We start from the raw sequence: 19,831 nt of genomic DNA, 5'->3' as shown, positions 1-19,831 counted from the left end.
ATGTACTTTTAGTGGTTTATAGTGGGACTCCATTTCTTTCTTTCTTTATTATTTTTTCTTATTTACTTTACTGTATCAGTGTTTGCTAACAATGTTCTTTTCTTAGACTATTGCATTACGTATTTAAATGTGTTCAATTTTGTTGATATTTAAGGAAGGGAGATGCGTTGCATCTTGTTTACTTGGAATGCTGTTAAAACATTAAAGCATTCCAGTGAAGATTGTTTGGGTTGGAGAAACAGGGCAGTTGGTTATCAGGCTCCCCCCTAGGAACTATGAACTCAATAAAGCTCTTCTACTGACTTCCTGCCTCTTTCTTTTGAATGGACTTTCCACAGTGTCATCCAGAGAGGCATGTTTGATGGTAAAGGTGATGATGGGTATATTCTTACATATAATGCCAGGCTATATTGTGTTCTAATTTGCATTTCTGTCTTGGACAGCTGGAACAGCTGAAAGTATTTGTAGTTAACACTGGGTGCATACTGTCTGTGATACGACAGTTTGTATTGTGTATGTGATACAATTGGTGTATTTTAAGGCACATAGGGCTGTTTATTGCCATGTTGACTGATCCATTGGCTTGCACATTGCTTGGTACATTTTCCTGCACATTATTTGCTATCTTCTATGGCAATGAAAAGCAGGGATAACATCCATGTTTGTACAATTATTCCATTAAAACAAAAGAAATCTGAAAACCTGTTGAAATGGCAATTTAAAAGCTGTATTGGGAGCTTCCAAGGCCAGTATGCAATGTATGTGTTACTTATATCAACGTTACAGATGTTTTAGTGAGTGCCATTGACTTCACTCAAGCTAGGGCCCAGTTTAAAAAAATTATTTTAGATTTACCTTTGTCAATTTCTCACTCAATATCAGTCATACTCTAACTTGTTTTAACTTTTATAACCTTTCCCTGCCCTAGTTCTCCAAGCATAGAGATTTATAGCTGAAAGACTTCCAGGACTTGCAGAAATAAACAACTGATCATTAGCGCTGATTTAATACTGAAAAAAAGTATTGCTCCTGCTTCTATTACAGAATTTATGAATAGCCAGTTTTCACTTGTCAGGGGATCTAAGCTCAAAGCAGCAGATGGAATATTAACTGCCAAGAACTGAGATGCAAATGTGTGAAATAATACACCATGCTTTGCTAGGCCCTACTGGAGGGAACTTCTAAGCTTCGATACTGGACTAATCTTTTTCCAGACAAAAACCAGGCATCCGACTGCTTTATTTATGACCTGTACTTGTTTTATGTGGTGGGCTGGTAGTCCTTGATTTAACACAATGCCTTAGTCCACTTTTGGAGTTGACATCAGGCCTGATTTGGAGTTCAGCAAACGGGATTACTCTGTCACATATGTGACCCATATCCTGTCCGCCATATTACAATTCCATTATATCTTATGGAACTTGTAATACAGTAAAAGAATATCCGTCACGTGTGTGACGAAGTAAGCCATCTACCAAACTCTTAATCAGGCCCTTAATTCTGCATCACCATCAAGCATGGAAGACAAATCACCAAAATGTCAGAGGGTGCGGATGTGACATCACAAATAATTTGACCTCAATGGCATCATAGGAAATGAAGTCATGTGACCTTTGACCCATTAATGTTTGGCGAACTAATATAATAACACATCAGTTACTAACACAAATGTATGTTTTAGGTCCACATTGTATTTCAATAGGGATGCTGGCATGATGTGCCTAGGAAACATTATGCATTTATTTTTATTTTAAGTACGGATATAGTGACACGAAAAATGTAACAACATTATATACCAAAAGAATGTCTACCAAAAACGGTTGTGGTGTATTAGTTCCCCGAGTGTACATCAAAAAAGGAAAATATATTCATACATTACAGGAAAAGGCTTTCAAAAAAGGATAACGTTAGCTGTTATGTCCACTTCTATTGATCTAAATGGAATATATACTGACTATGAATGATGTTATTGGCTAACAGTATTTGCTATCGTTGTTAAAACATTTTGATTTATTAAAGCTTAAAAGACACTGTCACTCTTGCTAGAGGGAAAGGGTAAGGTTTTGGTCAAACAAATAATTTTTTCATGTAGTCAAGAGTATGAAAAATGATACATTGCTTACCAATGTGCGTTCCTATTTCACTTTATTCTTTTTTTAGAAGAGTGTGATTTGCCAGTCTGAATTTATTTTATAGAAGTGGATGCTAGTCTGAGCAGCTGACAATAAACCGCGATCATCAGGAGAGTGTTTATCTTCTGCTCTTGCGACTGCTTTTGCCACCTGTGAGACCAAGGGTCAGAGGGGCAGTGCCAGCGCAAGGGGCAAGCCATGGGTCTCAACTGTGACCCCCGGCGACCCCTAAATGACTTGACCATACCATCAAGTGTAGATCTGTAGACATGTAAGGTAAAACCTGATAAAGTCCTCCAAGTCATGAACATTTCTCCTGCATAACAGAGTTAATTTGACCATTCCCACTAATTTTGGAGTCCTACAGTTGCCACAAATCTGTTCTTACCCTACTAGAATAGAATGTCAGATGAACAAAAAGCAGATAAGTAATTGGTTAAGGGAAGTTGTTTGCCAATTCATGGCCTGGCCCTAGCAGCAAACATTCCATTTAAGTAGTATTAATTCCTCACCAGGTTTCTTCGGAACAGAGGACCCAAGTTCTCTTGGTCCTATTTAACTAATGGACAAATCGGCAATTAATTTATGCTGAAATTGAAAAAAAACTCTGGACTGTTAGCTCTTTGTAGTTTCTTAGGTTGTGAGTGTCTGTATGTACTCTGTGTGCGCAACATAGTGGAATGCCGAGTGGCAGAGATCTGAAGCTTGAAAACCTGGTGCATGTTAGAGTAAAGGAAAGCTAGAGATGGTGTCAGATGGAGCCCTGCTGAGCCCTATTCTGGGTTTGCTGCTCCTGTAGACAAGAGTTACACGGCAGCTTGTCATGGCTAATTCCTATGTAGACTTTTAAAATATTTAGCTATTATAGAATTAGAATTTCATAGCAGTTGAAGATAAATGTTAAAAAGTAGGTGTTGGAACTGTAAGGAGGACACTGGAGACTTAGGACATTGCTCTTCTACTGCAAATGCGTTAAGCATTTTTGGGACAATATTTTTGACTTTTTCTCTAAACTTCTTTCGTGTTCCCCTAAAAGAGAATTCACCACATTGGTTTTTGCTCCCCTTACTATGGAGGATCTAAAGGACAATGATAGGGCCCTTTTAGACCTTCTCCTGATAGCAGCAGTTAAAGTTTTACTAAACAATTGGAAGGATACAAATAAGCGTTGTTGAAATGCTGGCTAAATTGAGGAACTCACCTTAGAGGGGCTGACACAATTTCCCTCCAAAATTCACCTTCGAGACCCCCCCTTAGACATATGTGGGATAGCCTTGACATATATTTTGAATCACACAAACCGCTGTGAAGTACACATTTACAATGTTGTAAATTTCAGTCTGATTGTGCTTGACCTGTACCAGCTCCCTAACTATTCTCTACTATAGATAATCACCTGCAATTTGTCACTGCAATATACATGTAGATGCTGATTGTTTTTATTTGCTTTATGTTCTCTTGTTTTATCTCCTCTTTCTTGATTTAGCACACTCTGCAGTATTATATTGCATTTAGTTTCTCTGTTTGATGCTGTATTTCTGTACTCCTATGTTCAAGAAAGCAACCAATAAAAACAGTTGAACCATAAAAAGTAGGTAGTTGCTTAAGGGTAGGGAAATAATGGGGATTTGTTAGGGACCACACAGCTGACCATGAGCAGACAATGTGAAGGATCCAATTAAGACACACTGATAGCAGCCCCCCTCCAAGAAGAACTTGATCCACCCAAGAGAACCTTGTATACCCTAGTCATTGAGGGCAGATGTTCTGACAAGAAGCACTATCCCTACAGCCGACGTTTACTAGCACAAATAGTCACTGTGACTAGAATTATTTCTACTTTAGGCAATACTGAATATTTATTCCCACAGTTGCATTCAGCAACACGTTTCAAATCAATAATATAAGTCTATTAATTTGAATCTTTTTATTTCATGCATGAAAGCGATTTGCACGCTTCCTGGTGCTGGGACCACAGTACAATTCATAATTTCAATTTAACCTGCACCATAAATCGCAATGAACATTGTGGAAGAAGTACAGCACTGGTACGACCAGTTGTTACAAATGTCATAAAAAGAAACTTAAATCTGCTTCCCCCAAATTACCCACCTGCCAAGAACCTACATTTGTTCACCGTGCAGCTACTACAACAATACGCCTTCAGACGACTGACACACGAGGAAGGCCAATGGACGTCCAGTGTTCCTGACTGTAATAGGCAATGAACCCTAGCCTGAGGGCAAAACAGTGTCACCTCTGGATCAAAATACTCATAAATAACACACTTTTAAGGTGACCATTCTTCCAATGATTTGTTTAAAAAGGGGCAATGACAGAGGAACACAGAATGGGCCTGGACTCCTAGTAAGGTCATACTAGATCGACCCTTTATAAGCCACCATGCAATGCATGTATTTTGTCTCCTAAGGACACTGCAGTCAGTGCTTAATTTGTGGGGGTGGTTGAAGGTGGTGGGCATTGTCACTCATTTTTTGGGGACCAGGACTTATTTTCCATCATCAAACTTTCACCCAGAGCAAGAGATGGAAAGGCATAAAAGAGAGAATGGAGGAAGATAAAGTTACGCAAACAGTAACACAGGGACAAGGAAGGGATGAAAAACAACCTGAAAGAGGGAGCTAAAGGCAAAAGAAGTGTAGGGTGGTGGAAGAAAGAGGCATGAGTTGGAATAATTGCTATTTCCCCTTGTTATTCCACTACCATGAAATTCAGCAATGCTGGCCACAGGCCCCTAAGGAACTGTGACCCCCCACTCCATTTATTTTCAATTGAACTCTGCCTGAATTGCCCGTAAGACAATTTGCTAAAATAAATAAATATTTAAAAAATAATGGTTTTTCTATAATATGCGATAGCCCTAAGGACCTTTAAATGATCATTCTTACGTTCTACGCGTTTCGGAGGGCTACTACACAACAGGAATTTGTGCTCATAATCGCAGAAAGGACCGGATTAAATGTACAACGACAGCACGTCAAAATCAACCGGCTTTTACGTTAAATGCTTGAAAGCGTTCTAGGCTTCCATTAATGAAGGCATTTACCTCGGTACAGAGACAGCGAGTCCCGTGCCACGCGCACCCACCAGGTGGCAAGGCCCGAACACAAACATGACAAGAGGCATTACGAAGAAAGAGAGACCCACCTCAACGTGTCACGATGGAAGTAATACAGCCCGCCTTAGAAACGTCGAGGAGCCCTCCGGAACATGATGCGTGTTGAATTCAGCCCTTGATAGCGACTGCCCGCGTGATCACGGGAGAACCGCGCCTCGCCCAACAGGTTCTGACATGATCTCGACGTGAGGAGAGCACGCTTAACTACCGGCTTTGCGCCACAGGGCTTCGTCTGTGTTATTAATGTGTTTACTCCGTTCTAACATCGCCATTCTTCCTTTCAGGCAGAATAAAAGTGTATATTTCAGGAAAGTACTAGTTAGATGTTGCGATGTGCATGCCTTTCCAAGTTTGAACTGGAAAAGTAGTCATATAAATAGTGGAGCAGCGAGGGTGCAATTGTCTCTAGAGCAAACAAGGAAAATCCACCCCTCGCCTGCTATTGCACAGTACAAGGGAGCCCTAATTGAGGTGCACTGGCCTTTCAACCCCACACCCTGCGCCCGGTACCGCTGCACACGCTGCACTATAACAGATGCCTCTGAATATAAAGCAGATTAGCCTTTCTTCATTCAATACATTTTTGGAAAACGGGAAGGTTTATATTTAGGTGAAACCACGAAACTAGAGTTTGAAGGATACAAAAATGTTGATTCGCCTTATAAAAAAATGTGGATCAAATTTAACTTTAATATTTTGTTCCTCCAGATAGGGATGGCAACATGCTGTGGAAACATGTCCAGACACATTTTCCCTGCTGTAGAACATTCGTAATATCAAAAGAGATGCATCATTTATTTACACACAAATTGCTATGTGAATGTGCCTGGTCATGTTAGTGCATTAGTGCTATACACCCTCATCTTTGTTAATTGGTTCTTTGTGATGAAGTAGATAAACTGCTGAATCATTTCACTGACGTATAAAACGATGTTGACACTTTTGAGAGAAAAATGACAAACCTGCATCAATTGTGCTAATTACACCTTGAAGAATTATGAGAAATAGATCATGAAACGACTTAGTTACTGCATAGTAAAGGCATGCAGATAAACTGTTGGTTAGATGGAAACATATACATTAAATAATATAGGTTCATAGTATAAACGTGTCAGGTGCTAATCTTATGTGTATCAATAAAAAGGGTAAATGTGATGCATTCAGGTGTTATAAGAATTCAAATCATGCTTATCAAAATAGTGATGTGGGTGGAGAATTAATGACATCTAACATGGTTTAGAAATATTTATGTGTACATTTGAAAGGTTTAATTCTAAAAGTCCATATTTGCATATGTGAAATTGTGCACCACATGAGAAAATGGTGCTGCACTTTTATACTAAAACCAAATGCTCTGAAACTTTCATAGACTGATCTTCATATATGTAATAATTAGAATCACTAGTAACGATAATAATTTATGTTTTGAAATAATTTTACACGTTGGTACCTTGAAAATGCAATAATATGTCATAGTTACATGTGCTGAGTTGGCGTGGTGAGCGTGGAGAGTGGAGCGGACCGAAGGAGAACTGCGTCTGAAACGTATGCGATTTCTCGCCCATTTTTCACCACGACAGCGATCCGGTTTTAGACACGGATACAGAAGCGGATGAATAAATCGGACCATGGAATCTCAGCCGGCCGGTCTTTGATATGCGTGGTGGTTGTGGGAGCTCGCTTCTGCCGTCTTTGCCTACGCCTCAAATTGCTGTCTACCGCTCGAGGGCAAATCTGTGGGATCCCATCCTGGGCCTGGGGGTCCGATGCGCTGGTGTGAGTTGAAGAGCCGAGGCTATTAACCAACAGCTTTATTGCAATCCCTACACCTTCATCGCTTAGTGGGGTTTGTTTTGCACTTTGGGGTTTCCCTCGGACTCCTGGTTGTTCGAGTAGCCGAGCTGGAGTGGGGAATTGTGTGGAGCTGAATGGATTGAGATCGTCGTCGCTTCACTGCCAAAGTCTGAGGAAAGAGCAGTTGGACTGTTTTCTGCAAGGTGAGGAGGGGAGGCGGTGTCAGGGAGGTGCAGTGGCAAAGTCGTGTTAGTGGAGTGGTTGAAAGAAGCCGCTCGAGTGGGAGTGTTTGGTTCAAACGGACTTATGCATTCGAGGACTGCGAGGCCCAGCAGCCCTCCACCTTCCTGCTGCCGCCTCTTCCTCCGGACCCGCCCCTGGTTAGCTCTTTAATCCTCGCGGCCCCCGCTTCGCGGGGGCCGCTCGAGTGGGAGTGTTTGGTGCAAACGGACTTGTGCATTCGAGGACTGCGAGGCCCAGCAGCCCTCCACCTTCCTGCTGCCGCCTCTTCCTCCGGACCCGCCCCTGGTTAGCACTTTAATCCTCGCGGCCCCCGCTTCGCGGGAGCCGCTCGAGTGGGAGTGTTTGGTGCAAACGGACTTGTGCATTCGAGGACTGCGAGGCTCAGCAGCCCTCCACCTTCCTGCTGCCGCCTCTTCCTCCAGACCACGCCCTTATTGCATCCTTATAATCCCGTTCAAGCACTTCCGCAGCACGGAACGCAGCGCGGGCGAAGCCCGGGCCAAGGGCGGGCCCGTTTTAGCCCGTATGAGACCGGACCGGGCCACCCCTATTGAGTTTGCTGTATGATTCGTCCCTGCTGCTGCCTTCTGTAACTGTACTTATTTTTTGACTGTTTTCATCTCCAGTTCATTGCTAGAATGTCAGCCAGGGAAACTCGTAGCAAATGTCCCCTGCCCAGCTCTTCCGTTTCTGGCACGTTAGATTCTTTTATAATAAGAGCTAATTCTTTGTTGTCTAACGAGATAACTATCCTCGAGAAACGCCTTTCAACGGGCATAGAAAACGCTAAAAGATCTTCTTTGGGTCACATTGCTAACGCTAGAACGCCTGTAAACGAATCCAGACCCCGTAAGCACATTTCTCCTACTGCTAACCCCCAGGTGAATTCTCCCCCAGATAATGAGTCCTTTCCTGATTCTATTCTTTCTGTGACATCTCCCGCAAATGGCCCAATCCCTACCTCTGTCTCAAGTCAACATTCTAAGGCTGGCCAGAAGCGCCCTAGAGACGCTAGGGAGGGGGCAATTCAAAAGAGGAAAAAGGGCCCTCCACCAAAGAGGAACAGAGTCCATAGGGCACCTGTTTTTACTACATACTCAGTTTCTCCTTGTAAGACCAGTGTAAACCCGATGGGGTCTCCTGTTGTTGTTAACGAACCTGAGTCTATAGTGGCTATTCATTCTGATCAGGTACCCCCTGTGCAATATTCTAATAGCACAACTAATACTGTTAACATGGGCACAATGACGGATTTTCATTTCCAGGATATAGAGGCCCTCTTTAAATCTGCATTGAATCCCCTTTTTACTAAAATTGATCTCCTACAAGATCGATTGGCAAATTTGGAAAGGGCTATTGAGTTGAATTTTTGCCCTACTCAATCTTTAGCAGGAAGGGGTCAGTTAAATATTGCTCTAAATAATGAACGACCCGGTACCAGTTCCTTACCATCTTTACAAGTCCCTGAACTTTCTCTTCCTCATCACCAGGCATCCACTCTTCCCACTAACCCTCCTATTTCTACCTCCTTTTCAGGGGCAATACCTAATACACCTACTAGGGTAGAGATAGAACAGCACCCGGATACGAACATAGTCCTTCAACCCACGGGAGAATTCCAAACCTTAAGTCTTCCCCCGGAGGCAGCACCCTTGGTTGTTGTCCTCGCAGGAGTTCCCAAACTTCCAGAGGGCGCAAAGGAATCTTTCGCATCACTTAAGAATAAAGTGGTATGTTGGCTTACAAAACATAGACCACTCCCATCAAAATATAGGGGTGAAATTCTTATTGTCCGAAGGGTTCAGTGGGTGGGACCAACAAAGAAAGGTATTAATGGGGACTGTGTGATTATAAATATGAGGGACAGGGGTGCTGTTTCTTTTATATTAAATTCCCCTCATAGGGAACTACCAGCCACTATTAGGACTTTCCCACTAGCTTTCTTTTATCCTCCTACTGTAAGAAATATGGATTTAGATTCTCATCAAGGCTGGACACGGGTTGGACGAAGAGGCTTTGCTACTAACAACCCAATTAATAATGACTTCGGGGGTTCTTTATCGTATTTTGGGGACTGTAATCGGTTCAGATGTCTAAGTGAGATTGACTGACTAAAACCTACGGACTCTCACACTGACTTACTTGTAGATAATAGTCAAATTTCATTATTTAAATCAAACCATAGTAATACACTATGCCCATGCGCAACCAGACTGGGACTGGCTAAAACTTTTTTGCCAATCCCAGTAAGCATTAACCAGCATCCAATCTCACCTAAAACAACTAATAGGCCCCCAATGGTTGAGTTGTTCACAATTCCAAACAACAATTCTCTCCATGTGAACCCTTTACCAGACTCTCTCATCGGAGAAAATTCGATTGATCAGTGCGTTATTGATCTTGCAATTCGAGGCGATGTCCAAACGGTCATTTCAGATTCATTATCCATCCCTCTTAAATTAAGGATAATATCTTGAAATGTAGCGGGTTTGCCCAAAAAATTGGGCTGCCCGGACTGGGGCAACTTTGTTGACTCCATGGACATCTGCCTCTTCCAAGAAACATGGGCAAGGGAAATATATTCCCGTAGCGGCTTTGCCTCCTTTTCAATTCCAGCACAGTGGCACGGACGGGGCAGACCATCGGGGGGACTGACTATCTGGGTTCGTACGCACCTCGGATGCATTGCGACCGAGGTGAATACAGAATCTCCAGATATTCAGTGTGTGATCTTGACCTGGCCGAATGACGTTGCTCTTACTTTGGTTAACGTTTACTCGAGACCAGTGAATCCGACCGCGGAGTCAAAAACTATTGCCCAGCTTTTGTCTTGGCTGAATACTCTCGCCGAGTGTTCTAACCTGTTAATAGGAGGCGACTTTAACTGTCACTTTGAGCCGCTTCCGGGAATAATAGATACTGACATCCAAGAGGAGGATGATTATTGGAAAATACCTCCTATAATGGGCAAGCCTCCGAGGGCTTGGTCTCCGTTAGTACTCCAGATTACGGCCCTAACATTGCAACTTTCTCTTAGGGCTTGTAATGGACGTTCTAATTCTGACGCCCCAGCTAAGTGTACTTTTAATAAGCCCGGCCAAGAATCCTTTTTGGATTACATATTTGTTGAGACACGCTCCTGGGACAAGGTACTTGATTTTAAGGTCCTTCATAGGACCGATAGTGACCATAACCCCTTGTTTTTATGGTTCTCCTTACAGGAGGTTGTCACAACCCTTGATAACGGAATTGATTTGAACACTTCTGATACAGGCCTTATCCTATCTAGTAATAGAAGAAGGGTGAGATGGGAGAAAGTGTCTAACATCCCTGGTGCAATTCAGGATTTGTACTCTAAGGTAATTCCGTCATTGGAAGCAGTAGGACACCTCCCTCTCCAATATCCCACCAAGGATACACTCAAAAAATTTGAGAATTTGAACCTTGAGTTAAACACCATACTAGCTAGCGTGTTCAATCCTGTAACAACTAAGGAAAGTAAAAGCTCTGCTCCACCAAAGTGGTATAACGCACAATGCAGGCAGGAAAAGATCCAACTCCTGAGTGCACTGAAATCCACCAATAATAAATCGTTAATAAAGCAGAGACGTTGGGAATACAAAACACTAATTGCACATGCTAAAGCAGATTGGGATACTGACAATTGGGATAAACTAACGCAGGCACTTAAATGCAATGACCCGCGAACTTTTTGGCAAATTGTTAACACGGGTTCGTCTGCCCCCACACCAGCAGTTGTTTCCAACATAGCTGCAGGAGTCTGGGAGGCCTATTTTTCAGCGCTCTATGCTTGCGCTCCTCCCTCTGACGGTGTGAGTACAGAGGCTAGTTTAGAGCTGCCCGTTGCACTCCAGTCCTTGGAAGAGTTCGGGGTTCATGAAGTTGTTGATATTTTGAACACTCTCCCCACCGGGAAAGCCCCGGGACTAGATAAGCTCCCTGGTGACCTTTTTAAAAACGAACCGTTAATATGGGCTCCCTATCTAACGGCACTATTTAATGCCATTTTAAATGGCATGGCAATTCCTACCACGTGGTTTGGAGCTGAGATAGTTCCCATTTTTAAAAAAGGCTCTCCTCTACTTCCAGTAAATTACAGGCCGATTAGTCTGATAGATGTACCTCAAAAAAATTTCGCCCGCTTGATCTTAAATCTTCTCCAAGACTGGATGGAAGAGTGTTCCATCCTTAGTCCCTATCAAGCTGGTTTTCGGAAGAAGGTCTCTACGACAGATCAAATTTTTCGGCTTATGCTTTTACATTGGAAAACTGTACATGTCGAGCTGGGATCATTGTATACCGTCTTTGTCGACCTGCGGGCGGCTTTTGATCTTGTTCCAAGATCAAAGTTATGGACTGTCTTAGCTAACTTGGGTGTACCTGCCCCGCTGTTGAATATCTTAATTCGCTTACATCAAGCGAATTTTGTTCAAGTCAGGTATGGGAAGTTTGGAACACTTACTCCAAGATTTGCTGTAGAGAAAGGAGTCAGGCAAGGATGTGTCCTGGCCCCTACCTTATTTTGTCTCTACGTTAATGGAGCCTTCCCCTACCTAGATAAGGTTATAGACAGCGATGCTCCCAAGTTAGCCAGCAGCAGGGTTCCGGCGATAATGTTCGCTGATGATACCCTTCTGCTTTCGAAATCCCCCTTTGTTTTACAGAGGATATTGGACGCGTTCGAATTATTTTGTTTGGACCATGGGCTGGAAATCAACACATTGAAAACTAAATTCATGATTTTCAACCCACCTTCTAAAACACGTCCAAACCCCTCTATAGGTGGTACAATTTTGGAGAGAGTTAATACCTTCGACTATCTCGGTCTCACTCTAAATGAAGGATTCTCTTGGGCCCTTCATCAAACCAAGGCCCGTTTAAAGCTAGCCAAGTCAATTGGTGGGATTATGAAGTTTTATAACTCTTCTTCTGCAAAACCACTAGCGCCCCCACTCGAAATATATAAGCTTCAAGCACGTGGTCGTATTTCTTACGGCGCTGAACTTTGGGATCCAAATGTTGCCCAGAGATTGTACGTGCGGAATGTAAGTTTTTAAGACACCTTTTATTACTTCCTCAAAGCACTCCTTTACTTCCTTTAAGACTTGATTTAGGTGTACGTCCTAAAGATGAAGTCCTCGGTCTGAAACCCTTGATCTTCTGGAGAAGGATGTGGACAACCCCGGAGTTACAGCCTTATAGGAATGAATTAGCGGAAATATTGAGTTTCCCGAGTGCAGGCAAATTTCCCTGGCTTCAGTATATTAGGACCCAATTTGATGCTCTTGGACTTTCTGATCTCTGGACAACTCCAGCGACAGTCTGTTTCACTATTTCCGCTAAACAATTGACTTTTATTTACTATGCGGCAAAATTAGCTAATGCTATTACAAAATCTCAATCTTCTACTTTAGCCAAAACATTTTTAACCTCAAAAGATGATTTTCACTTTGAAGAGGCACTCAGTGAGATTAGACCCCATCTTAATAGGAAATTATTTATCCAGTGGAGATTTGGCACACTTCCTGTAAGAGCATACACAGCCAATTGGTCTGTCTCCACTCTGGAAAATTGTCCTAGCTGCGATGCTGCATCAGAGTCTGACCTACATATATTGTTTTTCTGTCCGGCTTATAAGAATAGCAGGAAATACTGGATTATACCTATTTGTAGGAATCTTGGATTCATACACTGTAGGGAAGATTACAGAGTCCTTAAGACTGATTTATCTAGACAAATAGTGTTTGCAGTATCCTCATTTCTTGCATCAATGTGGAGGATAAGAAGACTAAATGTGCCCGCTATTTGATCCTATTTTGCTGGTCCTATGTTTAATATAATCTATGTGCTATCAGATATTTCTTATCTCCCATTTATGCTTTGGTAATGAAATATCCTTTGCATATGTTTGCCTTTTCATTGTAATATTTTATAATTCGTCTTTTACTGTTTTTGTTACATGTATGTGCTTTTATGACTACTGTGTCGAAATAAAGCTGATGATGATGATGACATGTGCTACTTTCAATGAAATTAAAGTGGTTTAAGAGTGCAAATAAGTTGAAAGAAAGTATATAAGGTCCGAAATTGTCTAAAGGAAATGTTTATTTACTTCATTTTATATTCTGTATTTCATTAACTGAATCCAACCTAAGCCTGCATTTGCCTTACTTTGCCTAATTTTGTTTTAATAACTTCATAAACTTCATAAACTTACCATGTGAAGTGAAACTATGTTTCATAGAGAGAGTTTCCATGCTCATACTAGGACTGCTCCCAACAATTTTGCTACCTTGGGAACATCTGCCCTGAGAAACTGTCCTCTTAAACTCACTTGTGCTTTTGTAAAGGGACCATTGTTGAAAGCTACATACTCTGAATGGTTCGACAACTTGCTTGATGATCACCACCTTTTTGCTATAATGTGTGCCTTCTTCACAGTGCATGACAATCACCCTATACAAACTACTAATGGACTGAGTGGTCTGACCAGCCGAGGTGACCCAGGAAGTGTCACCCCGGAACTTGAGGATTATATTATACATTGTATGGCGGAGAGAACTTGCTTTTTGCTGAGTGAACAAAACAACATTTGCGTTCTTGCGGACTATGTTGGCTGCCGCCTACGCTGTGGGTGCTGGTCCCAGACTGCTTTCCCTATTCTGGGAGTGTGCCTTTGAACTGTAGTTCTTGATCAGTTAGGGTCATATCAGTGAGGTTGATAATAGAGGCTTTGTTACTTTCCTCTACTTCCTGTGCCCTCTCGGTTTCTCCGGCCCTTCTTCTTCGGTTGGCACCTATCCACCTCTTGCTCCTCTGCCTCTTCCTCTTGGAGGTTTGATTGTCTGTATTGGTTGCTTGGTCTTAAATTGAACTGTCTCTCCTCCCGTAAAAAACAAACTCATCTATGACTGATGGGACTGGTCTATTGATTCTGACATTAACGTCATCCTCTAAATCTGTGTCTATTTCAGAGCTCTGAAGGCTACTTTGCCCTGACTGCACTTCTTGCAAAGGTTTGGTGGCAGTTGTTAATTCATGTTTCCGGATTGTATCGAACTTCTTTGCAAAAGTGTAGATTTGGCCTCTGTCATAGTCTAGCTTATCACGCAGAAATGTTGGCGCTTTTCTTTCTCTTATTGTTGTTTCCAACTTGCACAGCCTTTCTTTCTTTTCTGCTTTGAACTTGGTCACTTTCTCTTGGTCCGGGTCTGTGCTTAAAATTAACATAAGGGCATCTATTTCCACCAAAATTCTTTGTCTATCCTTAGCAGCATATTTGATTAGGATTGCAAGCATCCTACACGAGGAGTCATTGTTGTTAGCCGCCCAATCACGCAGCATTTCAGCATTTATGGGGCTACCATAATTCACAGCCCTCTCGGAACTCGTTGCACTTCCAGATAACTGTTATGAAATTGCAATACATAGTCAAAAGTATTTTACAAACAAAACATAGTGATTATTAAAACTCGGTGCTTTATTATGCCAGATTAGGGAATAACACACAAAAAACGAAGAGTCTGTTGTCACTTTTTATTGTATGGTAGTTTTCACGTGACACGCTGAAATCGCAAGTAGTACTGTTTTAAAAATGGCCGCTTTCAAAGCTTTACTGTCAGTGAGCAAGGAGCATAACACCCCGAAATGCGTTAGACTGAGGCCAAATAAAAGGACTTTATTGCACCACACAAGGCGTCGTCATTCCTGATTTGAAAGGAGTTGTGCACGGATATATATATACATACAGGACACCACAGACTTTCTAAGGCTGATGCATGATTTTAAATGGTAAGATGATTATGTGCTAATATCTATGGATGTGTCTAACTTATACACTTCTATCCATCACAGGGATGGGTTAAGGGCATTGTGTTCAATGCGCGGTAACAGCACTTTAAAAAATTCCGCTCCCTGCTTCACCATCAAGAGTGGTTGAAATTTATATTAAAGCCAGGGTTTGGTGCACAATAACGGCACTCCGTTCGCCTATTACGGTGGCTAAAATGGCTTTAATATAAATTTCAACCACTCTTGATGGTGAAGCAGGGAGCGGAATTTTTTAAAGTGCTGTTACCGCGCATTGAACCCTAGCATGAACACATAATTTTCACGAAGGTTGGATGGTGCAGCAGGGAATAAATAGAAGAAAGCGGCCTAAGGTGCTAAACCGCTTATGTGAGAGATATAAGGATATTACCCAATTAAAGAATCTTCTGTGTCGTGAAGTCTTTTTAGACTCGTTGGAGATACATCTAAGGTTCTCATATAATCACCGTGATTGACTCATTTTTAACCGCCGATTGAGGAAGACGGACTCAGCGGTGATACTTGCATGGACACAGCCTCTTATGCCAATAAGATTGTTGATTTTAATGTAACTACAATTGGGACTTTATGTTAATCTTTCCTGATGAAGGTGTTGGCCGAGAATTAATAGCCCACCGAAACGCGTCGATGCTCTAATACGAGGAAACCACACAAAATCTGTGACTATAATTCTTTGTGACATAATCATTGGGAAGTAACATTGACTAGGGTCACAATTAATGAATTGTTGGTTTGGTGATTTTCCTCTGTCAATAGGACTATTTTTGTCCTTTTTATGGTGTCCCTAATCTTACATTTTATGATATATTGTGTTTTCTTTGATGATGCTTTTTATTGTGTACTGATATGTTTATACTGTCATTGCTTCCTTAAATAGCCATATGACAATATATAATACTGTGTTTACAGTTTTTTTATGTATGAAATTGATAATAAATTATCTTGATTTAACAATTTTTTCTCTCAATTATTGTGACCACATCTGTGCTGTCCATTTTCGTCATTGCAGTGTGAAAGGTATGTTGATTGTTAGGTATTGATTGCTTTGTATTAATGACAAGGAGGCTCTGTTTTTTGACTACGGTCATATTTGGTACCCCTCTCCTTTGTCTTTGGGGTCCCTCTCTCCTCTTTTGAGGTAATGTGTATACATACAGGAAACAAAATCTAAAACTGCATACAGTCTAGTTTGGTAAAAGCAGAATTCAAACGGAAAGTCTGTCTTTTATATTTATGTTTGCACGTAATGCACGGTGTCACATTAAAAATGGGAGTAAAACATAAGCATGTCATGTGATCAAGGGCTCTGGTTAGCCCGAAACGCGTCATGGCGGTGAAAGCCCGAAAAAATTAAAATTATTGAATCACTTACTAAGTGGAGTCCGTTCCGTTTCTTTGGGATACAGAAGAAGGAGTATCTAAAAAAAAAAAATATATATATATATATGTATATATATATATGTATATGAAAACTCCATCCAACTCCCACAGAGAAAACCATCAAAGTAGGCACGGACACGAGGCTGTCTGGGTACGGCATCAGTTTATTCATTCAGGACACCCTCAACCCATGAGGTAGAAGAAGAGACGCGTTTCGGCTTTACAAAAGCCTTTGTCAATCTGTATATTACCTACTGGCAGTCGCCAGTAGGTAGTTATAGTTAGGACCTATTTTCCATAGGAAATCCGCAACATTCTATTTGGAATAACGTTGGCGTCGATTGATGAATCTTCGCGAAATTTTCCAAACTTTTGGCCAGCTCCGGTCTGCTTCTATCCTGAAAATTTCACAGTGATTTGTCAAGCGGGGGCCGAGAAAAAATGAGGGTCCCAAAACGCATTTTCCCCATGCATTTTCCCATAGGACCTGTTGACGCAGCTACAGCCCGAAGTGCTCAACGGAATTACACCAAATTTGGCAAAGAGGTAGTCCTCAGTTCTGACTCGTGCCTTTTGATTAAATGGTGTAAATCCGTTCAGTAGATCCTGAGAAAATCAGTAAAATCACATATATACCTGGGCGGAGCCTAACCACACATCTCATCATGAGATCTGATTGGCTGTCAGCACTTCATTCAAGAAGTGTTGGCAGCCATCTTGGGACCAATATACATGATAGCACCTCATTAAAAAGCATTGCAGTTAATAGAAGGTTTTAAGACTTCAGTTACATTATACATCATTTGTTGATGATACCATACTCATTTTTGGAATTGTGGTGTGTTGTAAGGTGATTTTACCATGTGAAAAAGCCTTCTGCTGTGAAATCATGAATCATGTTTGAGAGAAAACTATTTTCTCATGCTTTTCCCACAGAGGTTTGGAAGGTGATCTGTAAGCTAAACTGAGAGCATATTTTCTGTAAATTCACATTATCTTTCTCAGTCATGTGAGAATGAAGTCTGACATTCTCAGTAAAATATGTACATCCAACAAGGGCAGAGACTGTCAGTTGATTCCTTTGTGTTCTACTGCAGCTTCCCAGAGTGTTCTAAAGAACAACTAGAGCGCTAACAGTCCTACTTATGACAAACGTATAGCACACCTGAAGCCATCTTGGTTGGCATAAAGTGGTAACTCTTAAAACATTTAATTTAAAAAGGAACAAAATGAGGGGGTTCATTTTGCCATAGAAAGTATGATTAGTGCAGCAGAAAGAAAAATTAGGGCACATTTTGAGTGACTTCTCAAATCCTCTTCTATTTCATTAAAAAATTCTGACATGCAGCAGACTGAAACATGCACTTTCAATACCAGCAGCAGACTTCCCTGGTGAGCAGTAGCTTTACTACAGTGATCTAATGAGCAACTAGAGTGCTAACATTCTGAATTTATGGCAAATGTGTGACACATCTGAATTCCTTCTTGATGGAATCAAAGTAAAAAACTGAAAGTATTTCCTACTGAGGAGACTGTAGTAAATGAGGAAATTAGGAAACTTCATAACAAATAAATCTCCCAAGATGGCCACCAGAGACAAAAGAGCCCAAATGTAGCTCAAATATCACCCAGATGTAGCCCAAGTATAGCCCAATGACAGAATTTCCCAGAGTGTTCTAACGAACAACTAGAGCGCTAAGAGTCTTACTTATGACAAAAGTATGGCACACCTGAAGCCATCTTGATTGGAATAAAGTGGTAACACTTAAAACATTTAATTTACAAAGGAACAAAATGAGGGGGTTAATTTTGCCATAGAAATTATGATTAGTTCTGCAGAAAGAAAAATTAGGGCACATTATGACTTCTCAAATCGTCTTCTATTTCATAAAAAAATTCTGACATGCAGACTGAAACATGCACTTTGAATACCAGCAGCAGACTTCCCTGGTGAGCAGTAGTTTTACTACAGTGATCTAATGAGCAACCAGAGTGCTAACATTCAGAATTTATGGCAAATGTGTGACACATCTGAATGCCTTCTTGATGGAACCAAAATAAAAAACTGAAAGTATTCCCACTGAGGAGACTGCAGTAAATGAGGAAAATAGGAAACTTCATAACAAATAAATCTCCCAAGATGGCCACCAGAGACAAAAGAGCCCAAATGTAGCCCAAAGATCACCCAGATGTAGCCCAAGTATAGCCCAATGACAGAATGTTGCAGAGTGTTCTTAAGAACAACTAGAGCCCTTACTGTCTTACTTATGACAAAAGTATGGCACACCTGAAGCCATCTTGATTGGAATAAACTGGTAACACTTAAAACACTTAATTTAAAAAGGAACATAATGAGGGGGTTCATTTTGCCATAGAAATTATGATTAGTGCTGAAGAAAGAAAAATTAGGGCACATTTTCAGTGACTTCTCAAATCCTCTTCTATTTCATTAAAAAATTCTGATATGCAGACTGAAACATGCACTTTTAATACCAGCAGCAGACTTCCGTGGTGAGCAGTAGCTTTACTACAGTGATCAAATGAGCAACTAGAGTGCTAACATTCAGAATGTATGGCAAATGTGTGACATATCTGAATACCTTATTGATGGAATCAAAGTAAAAAACTGAAAGCATTTCCTACTGAGGAGAATGCAGTAAATGAGGAAATTAGGAAACTTCATAACAAATAAATCTCCCAAGATGGCCATCAGAGACAAAAGAGCCCAAATGCAGCACAAATATCACCCAGATGTAGCCCACATGTAGCCCAATGACAGAAGTGTGCAAAACACTTATTTTTTGTGTATTTGCAATTTTATATAGTGCAGACTTGTCAGGTATTGGAGTGCTTTACATGAGCATTGGTTGCATCACACAAGATCAAATTCATTTTGGTTGTAGACATGGGGAGATTAAGTGATTTGACCAGAATCACAGAATGTTGAGCTGAAGCAGAAACTCCAACCTGGTTCCCCAGTTGCAAAGTCTGAAGCTCTGGAAGTAACACCACATCCTCTCCCCTAGGTGCAACATTTAATCAAGTGGTCAACTGGATACAAAAACATAAAGATTACAAAAATTTAAAAGTTCTTCGTCGCTATTTGAAAACTCAGAAAATATGTCCTCATTTTAGTTTTTTAGAGCACTAACCATAATTTTGATGCAAATAAGACCCTCTCATATATGTAATTTCTAAAGGAAATTCTCTAGGTATTACAGTTTTGATTACATCAAGATGACATCAGGCGTTCCACACTTTTGTAATAAATATAGAATGTTAGCAATCTAGT

At 41.1% G+C, this 19,831-nt stretch overlaps 1 protein-coding gene across 2 annotated transcripts in view; it reads right to left on the bottom strand.

Annotated features, from left to right (window-relative positions):
• GPR87 (G protein-coupled receptor 87) overlaps positions 1 to 5,436 on the bottom strand; it is a 100,568-nt gene extending 95,132 nt beyond the window's left edge. Inside the window, exon 1 of one of the 2 annotated variants that reach the window (XM_085633528.1) lies at positions 5,301 to 5,436. The gene's annotated coding sequence lies outside the window, so the exon portion shown is untranslated. Of the gene's footprint in view, positions 1 to 5,199 lie in introns of both variants that reach the window. The other variant, XM_085633529.1, reaches the window with a different exon arrangement.
• Between the last annotated feature and the right edge of the window lie 14,395 nt (positions 5,437 to 19,831).

This window comes from Triturus cristatus, chromosome 11 (assembly GCF_964204655.1).
Source record: "Triturus cristatus chromosome 11, aTriCri1.1, whole genome shotgun sequence".
NCBI classification, from domain to species: domain Eukaryota; kingdom Metazoa; phylum Chordata; class Amphibia; order Caudata; family Salamandridae; genus Triturus; species Triturus cristatus.
The sequence above is the reverse complement of the archived record's forward strand: the minus strand, read 5'-3'. Positions and strand labels throughout refer to the sequence as shown.